The sequence below is a fragment of the Giraffa tippelskirchi genome, chromosome 8 (assembly GCF_054371585.1).
Source record: "Giraffa tippelskirchi isolate mGirTip1 chromosome 8, T2T-mGirTip1v1.2.pri, whole genome shotgun sequence".
Lineage (NCBI taxonomy): Eukaryota > Metazoa > Chordata > Mammalia > Artiodactyla > Giraffidae > Giraffa > Giraffa tippelskirchi.
The window spans coordinates 65942569-65958331 of record NC_137282.1 but is presented as its reverse complement, the minus strand read 5'-3'; the positions used below and the strand labels follow the sequence as shown (position 1 = coordinate 65958331).

Genomic DNA, 15763 nt, shown 5'->3' with positions numbered 1-15763 from the left:
GTAAGGGAAAGAGGTACACGAAGTACACCAATGGGTTTCCATCCAATGGAACCTCTTCACAACAGAGAAGCTAAGCATTCACAAATGCAAAAGAGAGGAAACGGAACACGAGAGACTCCTTGCAAGTGGTGTATCTGAGAAGGGGTTCATATGGAAAGAGACGAAGAATGCACAGCACTCAGATTCCAAGAAACACCACCACCACCCTTGACCCTTCCCCCATGACCAACTCCGACCTAAAGCCTTTCTCTCCCTCTAACCTATCCCTAAAACATAACCCTCATCTAATCATATACACGTGCATTCCTAGCATCCATCCGTCCACACACGAGAGAGAAAGAGGAAGACACAGACTGAATTGAGAAAGGAAAAGAGAGGGACACAGCCAGAGAGAGACACGGAACCAAAGAGAGGAAAGGAGTCGATGGTCCAGACTTTTCATCAATCTGTCTCGAAGGTAGAAGCAATGACAGCGCCCATCCACCCCAGAAGGGGGAAAAGGACGGAAGGTTTGGAGAGGAAAAGACAAGAACGCAGGGAGCCATTAGAAGCTCAGCCACCCGCAGAAGCCGAGCTGGGACACTTGAACAGAATCTCAATGGAAACAGAGGACTAGAAAGATGGCCACTGTTTTCTATAAGAGAGGGAGACCTTCGAGTCTTCCTTTCGGTCCTCCAACTTGGACGCGGGGTCTCAAAACATTCAGGAGGGGGAGTGCCTTTTCCTGGGTACCACGGCACATCGAGGCCTCGTTCTGCCCCATTCTGTGCTGTGTCAGCCCAGGAAGGAATCTTTCTTTCTGAAGTCTCAGCGCACAAGCTCCACGTGATATCGGCCCCAGGTGGAAAGGCATGGAGCTGCTCGTAGGCCGACAGACCTAGGAAGCAGATGGGAGAATGACCGCCACTCTGCAGATGGAGAGACTGGGGAAACCCTGAGGGGCATATGCTTGTCCAGGGCCACACCACTTATGAGAAGAAGGAGCCTGGTCTGAGAGCAGCGGGGCCCTCGGAGCTCAGGCCCTGGCTGCACCCAGGCCTCCCCAGGGCTCTCGGCTGGGCTGGGTGGGTGTCACTGTGCCTGCACATGGCTTAAGGGTGGTGGTCGAGCAGTCAGAAACCCAGAGATTCCCTTGGGAAGTTTTGGGGAAGGGACCTCAGCACGAACCCCAAGAAATGATGTCACCTGCCGGCAACAGAACCCAACAGAACCCGCAACCCGGGTATCCAGGCCTCGAGAGCGGAGAGGAGCCCCCAGCCAGATCACTTGCTGCCGAGATGTTCTGCTGTTTGCCCCTGCCCAGAGGCCGGGGCCTCAGGAGAGCTCACAGGCAGTGTGCGTGGGCACCCTGTCGACATTGGCTCAGGGCACCCCCGAGACGCCTCTGGCCCTTTGCCCGGAGAAACAGAAAGGTAACACGGGGAGCCCCCGGCCGGGCCAGGCCACCTCTCCCATGCCACCCGGAAACACCGGGTCCTTTGCCTGTGTGTGTGGATGCGGGTTTCTCGGGGTGTGTCTCCCTCAAGGAAGCCCAGGTGGATGTGGGGTCAGAAGCCTGCCGACAAGTTGTGTCCACACCCCAGGGGAGAGCATGCTGGGCGGGATGGGGAGAGTGCGGGCAGGGCCGGCCGCCCAGGCTGACCTCACACCCTCAGGTGGGTCTCTTTCCTCCCGGGTGGGGATCTGAGCAGACACACGTCTCTGACCCTTCTGGGCAGAGAAGTTCGAGCAGGCCGAAGCAGCGGCTCCACTGGCCAGGCCCAGCTCGGAAAACTCCCAGCATGGCTGGCTGACGGTCACTGTCGTTGCAGAGCTTCCCACGTGATGAGGCCGAGGACGGGGACACCCCATCCAGCTCCCGGAGGGAGGGGTCGGAGCACCACCCCCCCGCCCGTGAGGCCCAGTGCAGGCTCCAGGTGAGCGTGCCCACGGAGGCATCAGCCCCACCGGGGGCGAAGCGGAGGCGGGGAAGGCCTGCTGCCGAGACACCGCCCAGGATACACCCGGCGGCCCAGTCTGAGGCTGCCACGGAGCTCAGCACACCCGGCTCCGACCCAGAGTCCCGAGAACCCCGGCCTCTGAGGCAGCAGGAGGAGCTGGAGCCCAGCACGCCAGAGCACAGAGGTGAGGACGCTGGGGCTGGTGTACGGGAGTGTGTGCGGAGGGGGTGCTGAGCTACACAGGGACGAGTCCCCGAAAGCTGCTGCTGGGCCTGCAGCAAGCGCTGGCCTCACACCCCCCACCCCCCATCTTGCACACTTCAGTCCCAAAAGACATCCGACCCTGGGTATTCTTTGCGAATCTCTTGGAAGCTTTCTGTCCCGGGATACGCACATGCCAAGGCTGGCCTGCGGGCAAACGATGCTTCTCCCACAGCTCTAGCACTGGCCTCCAACTGGAACCAGGCTCCACTTCCCAGACCTGTCCCTACAGAGGTGGTGGCTCCAGGTGCAGGACCCAGGGATCCACCGAGGGCAGATGGAGAACCGAGACTTGCCCTCGCAGAGACACCAGGCCAGCTGGGTACTGGCCAGCACACCGGGCAGATCGGATCTCCGTGCCTGCAGGACCCCCAGCCCCAGGCACTGATGTCCCACCCCCTCAGCCAGAACCTCCACCTCCACGTGCACCTCTACCTGCTCGGCCTTTGGCAGGAGAACCCGAGGCAGAGGAGGAGTCACCGCCTCGGCAGGGAGAGCCTGCCCTGGCTCCCGCGCAACACCCAGACGCCCACGATGACTCACCCACCCCTGCAGGGAGAACGAGCCCCCGCTCTGGACAGAGACCCAGAGCCCTTGCCGGAAACACCACGTCCAGGGGAGCGGTCGGCTCTGCAGCCTCCATCCCTGTCTGCTCACCGTGGACGCCGTCAGCTCGGTCTGCCCCCAGGGGACATGGAGTTCCTTTCCCCCGAACTGCTTTGTATTTGGTTTGTTTCCACCTTTCTGGTGATGTTTTCTTTTTTGCATGGTTTCCTGTATTTTTGTTGGTTAAGTTGGGAGTAGTAAACTTTTTCATCATTGTTGCAATTTGGGAACACTGTTGTGTAACTCTGGTGATACTGTGTTACCATCACCACTTTGTAGTTTCAGACCCGTTCCATCTGTATGCCCCACCCCCAAACAAAGCCTGGATTCAAGGCAAGCATGCCCTGTTCATCCCTCCGCCCGATCCTGAACACAATTTCATCTTTTCTTTCTGTATTCTTTCCTATATTCTTGGTGTCCCCAATCAATGACTCTCAGTGAAATGACTGAAGGAGTTTTTTTCGGACTCTCCACCTACTGTAAGACTCCACTGGAGAGTTCTCATGTTTATGTCCTTTGAACTAGCCTTTGATAGCTGAAAGGACGTTGTACGTCCTTTCAAGATACCACGTGCCAAACGAAGCCCTTTTGGCAAATGCCATCATTATCTCCAGGCAGGCATTGCTGTTTGAAGGGTGACATCTCAGCCAGAAGGCAGAGGCTGAGCTCCTCTTGTTGCACCAGCTCCCAAAAGAAGCCAAGAAAGGGAGCTGTTACAACAAACCACCCCAACGCCCAGGAAAGCGTTCTTCATGACAGAAGGCTAGAAAATGACCCAACATCCTTGTGGCCCAGAACCCCTCTAGAAATTCACTGTTCCATAAAAAAGAGAAACAGATGGGAAGTTCCAAGGAGAGGCAATGCCCATGGCCAGTGTATTTTAGAGACGGCCTGACCGCTCCGGGGAAGACACGCACTGACAGAACCCCTTGGGAAACAGCCGTGATAGTCCTCACTGTCGTAAGGGATTCCTCTGGGGACAACCTGCCCTGGGCACCACACGAGGGAGCAGACCGGCTTCTCTTCCTCTGCCCCCACACCATTGACTCATCAAGGCAGCTCAGGTGTTCTCATGCCCTGCCTGCCTGCCTGCCTGGCTCATCCGAGAGCTGTGACCACCTCCAGGACAGGACTCCACCTTCCGCTCTCTGTGTACCGTGAATCTGCACACAGTGGGCTTTCAGAACCTTAGGAGACTTGAGCCATTCCCACTCGAGCCAGAACCCTCCCCAGGAAGGAAAACAGCTGTGGAGTCCTTTTGGCCCCAGCACTGGTTCCGAAACCCTGACGGCTCCTAGAGCCTCTACGGTGTGAAGAGGGAGGTCCCTTTTGACAGAGCTTTCCGGCCGTCAGATCTAAGCTGCTGTTTCACTGTCAGCTGTGTCTCTTCCGTTGCAGCGTTGCAGGTGGGCCACGCTGCTCCAAAGGAGCTCACAAGCTGAGTTTCAAGGGAGGTATTGAGAGGACAGGGATGGCTACAACGTGCTGCAAACTGAGTGAGGGTCCCCACAATCCTCAGCAAAGGTCTGTGGTGTGCAAGTGGGGAGCAGAGGGCCCCCAAGTTCCAAAGGAAGGGAGGTACTCGGGAGCTAAAGCCCTTGGCTTCTGTGGTAGCAGCTGCAGATGGCAGCTCGTCCACAGTGCACTTCGAATGAGGTCATATGAGCGGGACTCTGGAAATGGCTCCGAAATCCAGAGAAAGGGGTCAGGGTATGTGGGAATCCGGCGGGGGTGGGGGGTGGATGAAGGAAGGTGTCCTTCCTCTCTCCAGTGCAATTTGGTTTGGTGAGTCTCAAAGCTACCAGATGGCACTTCCCAAGTCAGGCCCCTGCAGGAATCAGGGTGGGCTGCATGCCTCGGCCCCTGCCACAGGGACAAGCCACACCAGTGGCCTCCCTGAGCTCCAATGGCCGGATCTGGGGGTTCTGTCTGGGTGCACACGTCCTTGCTCTGGCCAAGTTCCCCCCTTCTCTGAGCACCAGCTTCATCCTCTCGAATGAGGACATCGATTGCTACCTTGGCACGTTACTCTCTTCATCCTGTGAAGACTCATTAGGCTTATCCTACAATTACTAGCTGGCCCGAAGAGATATCTCCTGAATCCAGATTAAGCTGGAGTCTCCCAGGCTCATCTGGCATGTCTTCCCTGAAGTCTGCCAAAACCCACACCCTTGCATTTCCAGGGACTCCCCTTAGCCAGCTGGGCAGAAAACCCAGCATGTTTCAAACAAGCTGACAGACAAGCGGGAGAGGACTCACGGGCAGACGGCTTCCCTCAGGTCTCGGGTGGAGCTCTGGGACCACAGCAGCAACAGGCCATCCCAGCCCCTGGGCTCAGCAGCGCCCTCATTCTCACGCCGGCGGCTCTGCCCTGAGGGGAGCAGGAAGGTCACCAACTGCCGCAGGCGGACCTCACGCCCCTCCCACTGCTGGAGCCTGACCTCACCCGGCCCCACCCCTTCCCCTACCCGAGCAGGACGAGAGCTCCTCTTCCCCTGGCTTCTAACGTGAGGCCCGGCCCTCAGCCCCGATTGGGCACTGCCCCAGTCCGGAGCCAATCACAGTGGCCAAGGAGGTGGAAGGCACCGATTGGCCAGGGCCAGGTCATGTGACCATACTCCCCAGGAAACTCAAATATTACCAAGATTCCCTAAGAAACCAATGAACAAAATTATCCAGTAAAGGCAAACCGTACTTTTTAATGAGGCCAAAGTCTCAGAAAAAAAAAAAAAAATGCTTCACAATGAAGTGCTCAAGGAAGCTACAAAATAAACTTTCAGAAAAGTTTAGTAGTTTTTTTAATAGGGTGACGGAGAGCTATACCTATCCCATATATGTGAATTTAGGTTTAAACTAGATTCCCCTTGGCTATTTTATAAGACAAAAAAACCCCACATCACCCCCTTTCACTCCCCCCCCGCCCCCAAAAAGTGTTTTAATCTATTGAATTTTTGTGTCCTCAGTTGTGTCTGATTCACGGCAACTCACGATCTCTACACAGCCAGGCTCTTCCGTCCATGGAATTCAGGGCAATTTGTTCTGTCACAGTAAATGCCCACCCTGGGTGATCCAAACGGAAGGGCTCAGAGGCTCCTGAGAGACTAACTCCTTTCAGCTGAGCACAGAGCTGGCTCCTCACTGGGATGCCTGTGGCCTGGGGCTCCCAGAGGGGAGAGCACCACTCGCCCCACCGTGTGTTCACAGCTGGAAGTGCAGGCTGCTCCTCACTCCCCCTTGACAGTGTCCCTGAGGGCAGAACAGTGTGAAGTTAATCAAGGTGGAAACGCAAACTCCAATGCAAGCAAACTTCCCACAAGGTCTCCAAAACCACTCAGGAACAGGGTATTGGAAACTGCAGGGGATGACATGAATGGAGATGGAGACTTGACACCTTACACCGAGTTCACTTCCAGTTATCCCTAGACAAACATTCCATGAAAACTTGTCACAAATCTAGAGGAACAATGAGCAGAAACCGGACACGTGCTTTGAGTCTTCACACACAAAACTAAAAGGCAGTCCACAAAAAAAACCAGGAGAATACAGTGCACTTTGCAAAATCAAAGATATCTACTGTGGGAAAGACCTCAGTACAAAAGCAAAAGACAGGTCATACATCGCGAGACGAATGAGTGGAAACACAAAGCTTATCAAGGATGTGTCTCCAAACAGACAAAGAACACCAACACAACAAGCCTGTGAAAACTAGGGAAAGGTCTGAAGGGACACCAGACTGAGGAAGACACACACAGAGTATCCCGGATGATGTCCAGCACTGAGGGCCTGAAGAATCAACAGTCTAGTTGTACCTCCTCAGGCCTGTGTGACCCTGGGTGAGGCCTCTGTTTCCCGGTGGCTCTGAGAGATGGACAGGGAGGAAGGGGAAGAGAAATCACTTGCATTTCTAATACTCACAGCAAAGTCTTCCAATGAGAAGGGAATTATCACCCCCACTGACAATGCCATTCACTGAAGTGATCCCCACGGGTCCATCTAACCCAGAAGGGAAGGAAGGACCTGTTCTCACAAAACGGCGAGACATGGAAGAAGGAAGATCAAGCCCACACCAATCCCTGGAAAGAGAAGCTGTGCTCAGGGCTTGAAAGAATTCCTATTTGGAAAATGATATCCCAGCCCCACAAGGCAATCCACAGCTTCGATGCTATTCCTCCCAAAATGCCAATGCATTTTCGCACCCAACCAAGAATTGCAAAAGGGGTACGGAAACAGAAAAGAGCCTAAATTGTCAATACAATCCGACGAAAAAGCCCCGATACGGGCATCCAAGGTTGTGTGAAAGGAAATTAGACGACCAAACTAGGATCCTCAGGAGAGTATCGGAGAAGGCAATGGCGACCCACTCCAGTACTCTTGCCTGGAAAATGCCCTGGACGGAGGAGCCTGGTAGGCTGCAGGCCATGGGGTCGCGCAGAGTCAGACACGACTGAAGTGACTTAGCCGCAGCAGCAGCAGCAGGAGCCGGACAGTATGCTATTGGGAATACAACAACACACACAGATCCAGATCGATGGAATAAAGTTGAGGGTCCAGACACAGACCCCAGCATCCATGCTCAACTCATCTCTGACACAGAAGGGGAGAATATCCAAATGGGAACAAGAAAGCCTCTTCAATACATGTCCATGGGAAAACCAGACAGCTACATCTGAAGAACGCTATTGGTTTTGATCTCAGACCACCTCAATATCGGGGAAAACCTCACCCTAAAGGCTGATGTCATGAGATAGCTAGAAAGAAGCGTAGGTCAAAGGCTCCTTAACATCAGAGTCTCCTTGCCATTTGCTGGGCGGAGGTAGAAATGGGTCTCTTCAAGTAAGGGAAAGAGGTACACGAAGTACACCAATGGGTTTCCATCCAATGGAACCTCTTCACAACAGAGAAGCTAAGCATTCACAAATGCAAAAGAGAGGAAACGGAACACGAGAGACTCCTTGCAAGTGGTGTATCTGAGAAGGGGTTCATATGGAAAGAGACGAAGAATGCACAGCACTCAGATTCCAAGAAACACCACCACCACCCTTGACCCTTCCCCCATGACCAACTCCGACCTAAAGCCTTTCTCTCCCTCTAACCTATCCCTAAAACATAACCCTCATCTAATCATATACACGTGCATTCCTAGCATCCATCCGTCCACACACGAGAGAGAAAGAGGAAGACACAGACTGAATTGAGAAAGGAAAAGAGAGGGACACAGCCAGAGAGAGACACGGAACCAAAGAGAGGAAAGGAGTCGATGGTCCAGACTTTTCATCAATCTGTCTCGAAGGTAGAAGCAATGACAGCGCCCATCCACCCCAGAAGGGGGAAAAGGACGGAAGGTTTGGAGAGGAAAAGACAAGAACGCAGGGAGCCATTAGAAGCTCAGCCACCCGCAGAAGCCGAGCTGGGACACTTGAACAGAATCTCAATGGAAACAGAGGACTAGAAAGATGGCCACTGTTTTCTATAAGAGAGGGAGACCTTCGAGTCTTCCTTTCGGTCCTCCAACTTGGACGCGGGGTCTCAAAACATTCAGGAGGGGGAGTGCCTTTTCCTGGGTACCACGGCACATCGAGGCCTCGTTCTGCCCCATTCTGTGCTGTGTCAGCCCAGGAAGGAATCTTTCTTTCTGAAGTCTCAGCGCACAAGCTCCACGTGATATCGGCCCCAGGTGGAAAGGCATGGAGCTGCTCGTAGGCCGACAGACCTAGGAAGCAGATGGGAGAATGACCGCCACTCTGCAGATGGAGAGACTGGGGAAACCCTGAGGGGCATATGCTTGTCCAGGGCCACACCACTTATGAGAAGAAGGAGCCTGGTCTGAGAGCAGCGGGGCCCTCGGAGCTCAGGCCCTGGCTGCACCCAGGCCTCCCCAGGGCTCTCGGCTGGGCTGGGTGGGTGTCACTGTGCCTGCACATGGCTTAAGGGTGGTGGTCGAGCAGTCAGAAACCCAGAGATTCCCTTGGGAAGTTTTGGGGAAGGGACCTCAGCACGAACCCCAAGAAATGATGTCACCTGCCGGCAACAGAACCCAACAGAACCCGCAACCCGGGTATCCAGGCCTCGAGAGCGGAGAGGAGCCCCCAGCCAGATCACTTGCTGCCGAGATGTTCTGCTGTTTGCCCCTGCCCAGAGGCCGGGGCCTCAGGAGAGCTCACAGGCAGTGTGCGTGGGCACCCTGTCGACGTTGGCTCAGGGCACCCCCGAGACGCCTCTGGCCCTTTGCCCGGAGAAACAGAAAGGTAACACGGGGAGCCCCCGGCCGGGCCAGGCCACCTCTCCCATGCCACCCGGAAACACCGGGTCCTTTGCCTGTGTGTGTGGATGCGGGTTTCTCGGGGTGTGTCTCCCTCAAGGAAGCCCAGGTGGATGTGGGGTCAGAAGCCTGCCGACAAGTTGTGTCCACACCCCAGGGGAGAGCATGCTGGGCGGGATGGGGAGAGTGCGGGCAGGGCCGGCCGCCCAGGCTGACCTCACACCCTCAGGTGGGTCTCTTTCCTCCCGGGTGGGGATCTGAGCAGACACACGTCTCTGACCCTTCTGGGCAGAGAAGTTCGAGCAGGCCGAAGCAGCGGCTCCACTGGCCAGGCCCAGCTCGGAAAACTCCCAGCATGGCTGGCTGACGGTCACTGTCGTTGCAGAGCTTCCCACGTGATGAGGCCGAGGACGGGGACACCCCATCCAGCTCCCGGAGGGAGGGGTCGGAGCACCACCCCCCCGCCCGTGAGGCCCAGTGCAGGCTCCAGGTGAGCGTGCCCACGGAGGCATCAGCCCCACCGGGGGCGAAGCGGAGGCGGGGAAGGCCTGCTGCCGAGACACCGCCCAGGATACACCCGGCGGCCCAGTCTGAGGCTGCCACGGAGCTCAGCACACCCGGCTCCGACCCAGAGTCCCGAGAACCCCGGCCTCTGAGGCAGCAGGAGGAGCTGGAGCCCAGCACGCCAGAGCACAGAGGTGAGGACGCTGGGGCTGGTGTACGGGAGTGTGTGCGGAGGGGGTGCTGAGCTACACAGGGACGAGTCCCCGAAAGCTGCTGCTGGGCCTGCAGCAAGCGCTGGCCTCACACCCCCCACCCCCCATCTTGCACACTTCAGTCCCAAAAGACATCCGACCCTGGGTATTCTTTGGGAATCTCTTGGAAGCTTTCTGTCCCGGGATACGCACATGCCAAGGCTGGCCTGCGGGCAAACGATGCTTCTCCCACAGCTCTAGCACTGGCCTCCAACTGGAACCAGGCTCCACTTCCCAGACCTGTCCCTACAGAGGTGGTGGCTCCAGGTGCAGGACCCAGGGATCCACCGAGGGCAGATGGAGAACCGAGACTTGCCCTCGCAGAGACACCAGGCCAGCTGGGTACTGGCCAGCACACCGGGCAGATCGGATCTCCGTGCCTGCAGGACCCCCAGCCCCAGGCACTGATGTCCCACCCCCTCAGCCAGAACCTCCACCTCCACGTGCACCTCTACCTGCTCGGCCTTTGGCAGGAGAACCCGAGGCAGAGGAGGAGTCACCGCCTCGGCAGGGAGAGCCTGCCCTCGCTCCCGCGCAACACCCAGACGCCCACGATGACTCACCCACCCCTGCAGGGAGAACGAGCCCCCGCTCTGGACAGAGACCCAGAGCCCTTGCCGGAAACACCACGTCCAGGGGAGCGGTCGGCTCTGCAGCCTCCATCCCTGTCTGCTCACCGTGGACGCCGTCAGCTCGGTCTGCCCCCAGGGGACATGGAGTTCCTTTCCCCCGAACTGCTTTGTATTTGGTTTGTTTCCACCTTTCTGGTGATGTTTTCTTTTTTGCATGGTTTCCTGTATTTTTGTTGGTTAAGTTGGGAGTAGTAAACTTTTTCATCATTGTTGCAATTTGGGAACACTGTTGTGTAACTCTGGTGATACTGTGTTACCATCACCACTTTGTAGTTTCAGACCCGTTCCATCTGTATGCCCCACCCCCAAACAAAGCCTGGATTCAAGGCAAGCATGCCCTGTTCATCCCTCCGCCCGATCCTGAACACAATTTCATCTTTTCTTTCTGTATTCTTTCCTATATTCTTGGTGTCCCCAATCAATGACTCTCAGTGAAATGACTGAAGGAGTTTTTTTCGGACTCTCCACCTACTGTAAGACTCCACTGGAGAGTTCTCATGTTTATGTCCTTTGAACTAGCCTTTGATAGCTGAAAGGACGTTGTACGTCCTTTCAAGATACCACGTGCCAAACGAAGCCCTTTTGGCAAATTCCATCATTATCTCCAGGCAGGCATTGCTGTTTGAAGGGTGACATCTCAGCCAGAAGGCAGAGGCTGAGCTCCTCTTGTTGCACCAGCTCCCAAAAGAAGCCAAGAAAGGGAGCTGTTACAACAAACCACCCCAACGCCCAGGAAAGCGTTCTTCATGACAGAAGGCTAGAAAATGACCCAACATCCTTGTGGCCCAGAACCCCTCTAGAAATTCACTGTTCCATAAAAAAGAGAAACAGATGGGAAGTTCCAAGGAGAGGCAATGCCCATGGCCAGTGTATTTTAGAGACGGCCTGACCGCTCCGGGGAAGACACGCACTGACAGAACCCCTTGGGAAACAGCCGTGATAGTCCTCACTGTCGTAAGGGATTCCTCTGGGGACAACCTGCCCTGGGCACCACACGAGGGAGCAGACCGGCTTCTCTTCCTCTGCCCCCACACCATTGACTCATCAAGGCAGCTCAGGTGTTCTCATGCCCTGCCTGCCTGCCTGCCTGGCTCATCCGAGAGCTGTGACCACCTCCAGGACAGGACTCCACCTTCCGCTCTCTGTGTACCGTGAATCTGCACACAGTGGGCTTTCAGAACCTTAGGAGACTTGAGCCATTCCCACTCGAGCCAGAACCCTCCCCAGGAAGGAAAACAGCTGTGGAGTCCTTTTGGCCCCAGCACTGGTTCCGAAACCCTGACGGCTCCTAGAGCCTCTACGGTGTGAAGAGGGAGGTCCCTTTTGACAGAGCTTTCCGGCCGTCAGATCTAAGCTGCTGTTTCACTGTCAGCTGTGTCTCTTCCGTTGCAGCGTTGCAGGTGGGCCACGCTGCTCCAAAGGAGCTCACAAGCTGAGTTTCAAGGGAGGTATTGAGAGGACAGGGATGGCTACAACGTGCTGCAAACTGAGTGAGGGTCCCCACAATCCTCAGCAAAGGTCTGTGGTGTGCAAGTGGGGAGCAGAGGGCCCCCAAGTTCCAAAGGAAGGGAGGTACTCGGGAGCTAAAGCCCTTGGCTTCTGTGGTAGCAGCTGCAGATGGCAGCTCGTCCACAGTGCACTTCGAATGAGGTCATATGAGCGGGACTCTGGAAATGGCTCCGAAATCCAGAGAAAGGGGTCAGGGTATGTGGGAATCCGGCGGGGGTGGGGGGTGGATGAAGGAAGGTGTCCTTCCTCTCTCCAGTGCAATTTGGTTTGGTGAGTCTCAAAGCTACCAGATGGCACTTCCCAAGTCAGGCCCCTGCAGGAATCAGGGTGGGCTGCATGCCTCGGCCCCTGCCACAGGGACAAGCCACACCAGTGGCCTCCCTGAGCTCCAATGGCCGGATCTGGGGGTTCTGTCTGGGTGCACACGTCCTTGCTCTGGCCAAGTTCCCCCCTTCTCTGAGCACCAGCTTCATCCTCTCGAATGAGGACATCGATTGCTACCTTGGCACGTTACTCTCTTCATCCTGTGAAGACTCATTAGGCTTATCCTACAATTACTAGCTGGCCCGAAGAGATATCTCCTGAATCCAGATTAAGCTGGAGTCTCCCAGGCTCATCTGGCATGTCTTCCCTGAAGTCTGCCAAAACCCACACCCTTGCATTTCCAGGGACTCCCCTTAGCCAGCTGGGCAGAAAACCCAGCATGTTTCAAACAAGCTGACAGACAAGCGGGAGAGGACTCACGGGCAGACGGCTTCCCTCAGGTCTCGGGTGGAGCTCTGGGACCACAGCAGCAACAGGCCATCCCAGCCCCTGGGCTCAGCAGCGCCCTCATTCTCACGCCGGCGGCTCTGCCCTGAGGGGAGCAGGAAGGTCACCAACTGCCGCAGGCGGACCTCACGCCCCTCCCACTGCTGGAGCCTGACCTCACCCGGCCCCACCCCTTCCCCTACCCGAGCAGGACGAGAGCTCCTCTTCCCCTGGCTTCTAACGTGAGGCCCGGCCCTCAGCCCCGATTGGGCACTGCCCCAGTCCGGAGCCAATCACAGTGGCCAAGGAGGTGGAAGGCACCGATTGGCCAGGGCCAGGTCATGTGACCATACTCCCCAGGAAACTCAAATATTACCAAGATTCCCTAAGAAACCAATGAACAAAATTATCCAGTAAAGGCAAACCGTACTTTTTAATGAGGCCAAAGTCTCAGAAAAAAAAAAAAAATGCTTCACAATGAAGTGCTCAAGGAAGCTACAAAATAAACTTTCAGAAAAGTTTAGTAGTTTTTTTAATAGGGTGACGGAGAGCTATACCTATCCCATATATGTGAATTTAGGTTTAAACTAGATTCCCCTTGGCTATTTTATAAGACAAAAAAACCCCACATCACCCCCTTTCACTCCCCCCCCGCCCCCAAAAAGTGTTTTAATCTATTGAATTTTTGTGTCCTCAGTTGTGTCTGATTCACGGCAACTCACGATCTCTACACAGCCAGGCTCTTCCGTCCATGGAATTCAGGGCAATTTGTTCTGTCACAGTAAATGCCCACCCTGGGTGATCCAAACGGAAGGGCTCAGAGGCTCCTGAGAGACTAACTCCTTTCAGCTGAGCACAGAGCTGGCTCCTCACTGGGATGCCTGTGGCCTGGGGCTCCCAGAGGGGAGAGCACCACTCGCCCCACCGTGTGTTCACAGCTGGAAGTGCAGGCTGCTCCTCACTCCCCCTTGACAGTGTCCCTGAGGGCAGAACAGTGTGAAGTTAATCAAGGTGGAAACGCAAACTCCAATGCAAGCAAACTTCCCACAAGGTCTCCAAAACCACTCAGGAACAGGGTATTGGAAACTGCAGGGGATGACATGAATGGAGATGGAGACTTGACACCTTACACCGAGTTCACTTCCAGTTATCCCTAGACAAACATTCCATGAAAACTTGTCACAAATCTAGAGGAACAATGAGCAGAAACCGGACACGTGCTTTGAGTCTTCACACACAAAACTAAAAGGCAGTCCACAAAAAAAACCAGGAGAATACAGTGCACTTTGCAAAATCAAAGATATCTACTGTGGGAAAGACCTCAGTACAAAAGCAAAAGACAGGTCATACATCGCGAGACGAATGAGTGGAAACACAAAGCTTATCAAGGATGTGTCTCCAAACAGACAAAGAACACCAACACAACAAGCCTGTGAAAACTAGGGAAAGGTCTGAAGGGACACCAGACTGAGGAAGACACACACAGAGTATCCCGGATGATGTCCAGCACTGAGGGCCTGAAGAATCAACAGTCTAGTTGTACCTCCTCAGGCCTGTGTGACCCTGGGTGAGGCCTCTGTTTCCCGGTGGCTCTGAGAGATGGACAGGGAGGAAGGGGAAGAGAAATCACTTGCATTTCTAATACTCACAGCAAAGTCTTCCAATGAGAAGGGAATTATCACCCCCACTGACAATGCCATTCACTGAAGTGATCCCCACGGGTCCATCTAACCCAGAAGGGAAGGAAGGACCTGTTCTCACAAAACGGCGAGAGATGGAAGAAGGAAGATCAAGCCCACACCAATCCCTGGAAAGAGAAGCTGTGCTCAGGGCTTGAAAGAATTCCTATTTGGAAAATGATATCCCAGCCCCACAAGGCAATCCACAGCTTCGATGCTATTCCTCCCAAAATGCCAATGCATTTTCGCACCCAACCAAGAATTGCAAAAGGGGTACGGAAACAGAAAAGAGCCTAAATTGTCAATACAATCCGACGAAAAAGCCCCGATACGGGCATCCAAGGTTGTGTGAAAGGAAATTAGACGACCAAACTAGGATCCTCAGGAGAGTATCGGAGAAGGCAATGGCGACCCACTCCAGTACTCTTGCCTGGAAAATGCCCTGGACGGAGGAGCCTGGTAGGCTGCAGGCCATGGGGTCGCGCAGAGTCAGACACGACTGAAGTGACTTAGCCGCAGCAGCAGCAGCAGGAGCCGGACAGTATGCTATTGGGAATACAACAACACACACAGATCCAGATCGATGGAATAAAGTTGAGGGTCCAGACACAGACCCCAGCATCCATGCTCAACTCATCTCTGACACAGAAGGGGAGAATATCCAAATGGGAACAAGAAAGCCTCTTCAATACATGTCCATGGGAAAACCAGACAGCTACATCTGAAGAACGCTATTGGTTTTGATCTCAGACCACCTCAATATCGGGGAAAACCTCACCCTAAAGGCTGATGTCATGAGATAGCTAGAAAGAAGCGTAGGTCAAAGGCTCCTTAACATCAGAGTCTCCTTGCCATTTGCTGGGCGGAGGTAGAAATGGGTCTCTTCAAGTAAGGGAAAGAGGTACACGAAGTACACCAATGGGTTTCCATCCAATGGAACCTCTTCACAACAGAGAAGCTAAGCATTCACAAATGCAAAAGAGAGGAAACGGAACACGAGAGACTCCTTGCAAGTGGTGTATCTGAGAAGGGGTTCATATGGAAAGAGACGAAGAATGCACAGCACTCAGATTCCAAGAAACACCACCACCACCCTTGACCCTTCCCCCATGACCAACTCCGACCTAAAGCCTTTCTCTCCCTCTAACCTATCCCTAAAACATAACCCTCATCTAATCATATACACGTGCATTCCTAGCATCCATCCGTCCACACACGAGAGAGAAAGAGGAAGACACAGACTGAATTGAGAAAGGAAAAGAGAGGGACACAGCCAGAGAGAGACACGGAACCAAAGAGAGGAAAGGAGTCGATGGTCCAGACTTTTCATCAATCTGTCTCGAAGGTAGAAGCAATGACAGCGCCCATCCAC

The 15763-nt window shown here is 54.7% G+C and overlaps 1 protein-coding gene across 1 annotated transcript in view; it reads right to left on the bottom strand.

Moving 5' to 3' along the window:
• Positions 1-15763, bottom strand: part of LOC145517098 (uncharacterized) — a 437457-nt gene that overhangs the window by 310236 nt on the left and 111458 nt on the right. Inside the window, exons 35-38 of the mRNA XM_081519356.1 lie at positions 13435-13692; positions 12707-12818; positions 5796-6053; positions 5067-5178 (exon numbers count right to left, since the gene is read on the bottom strand). The gene's annotated coding sequence lies outside the window, so the exon portion shown is untranslated. The remainder of the gene's footprint in view (positions 1-5066; positions 5179-5795; positions 6054-12706; positions 12819-13434; positions 13693-15763) is intronic.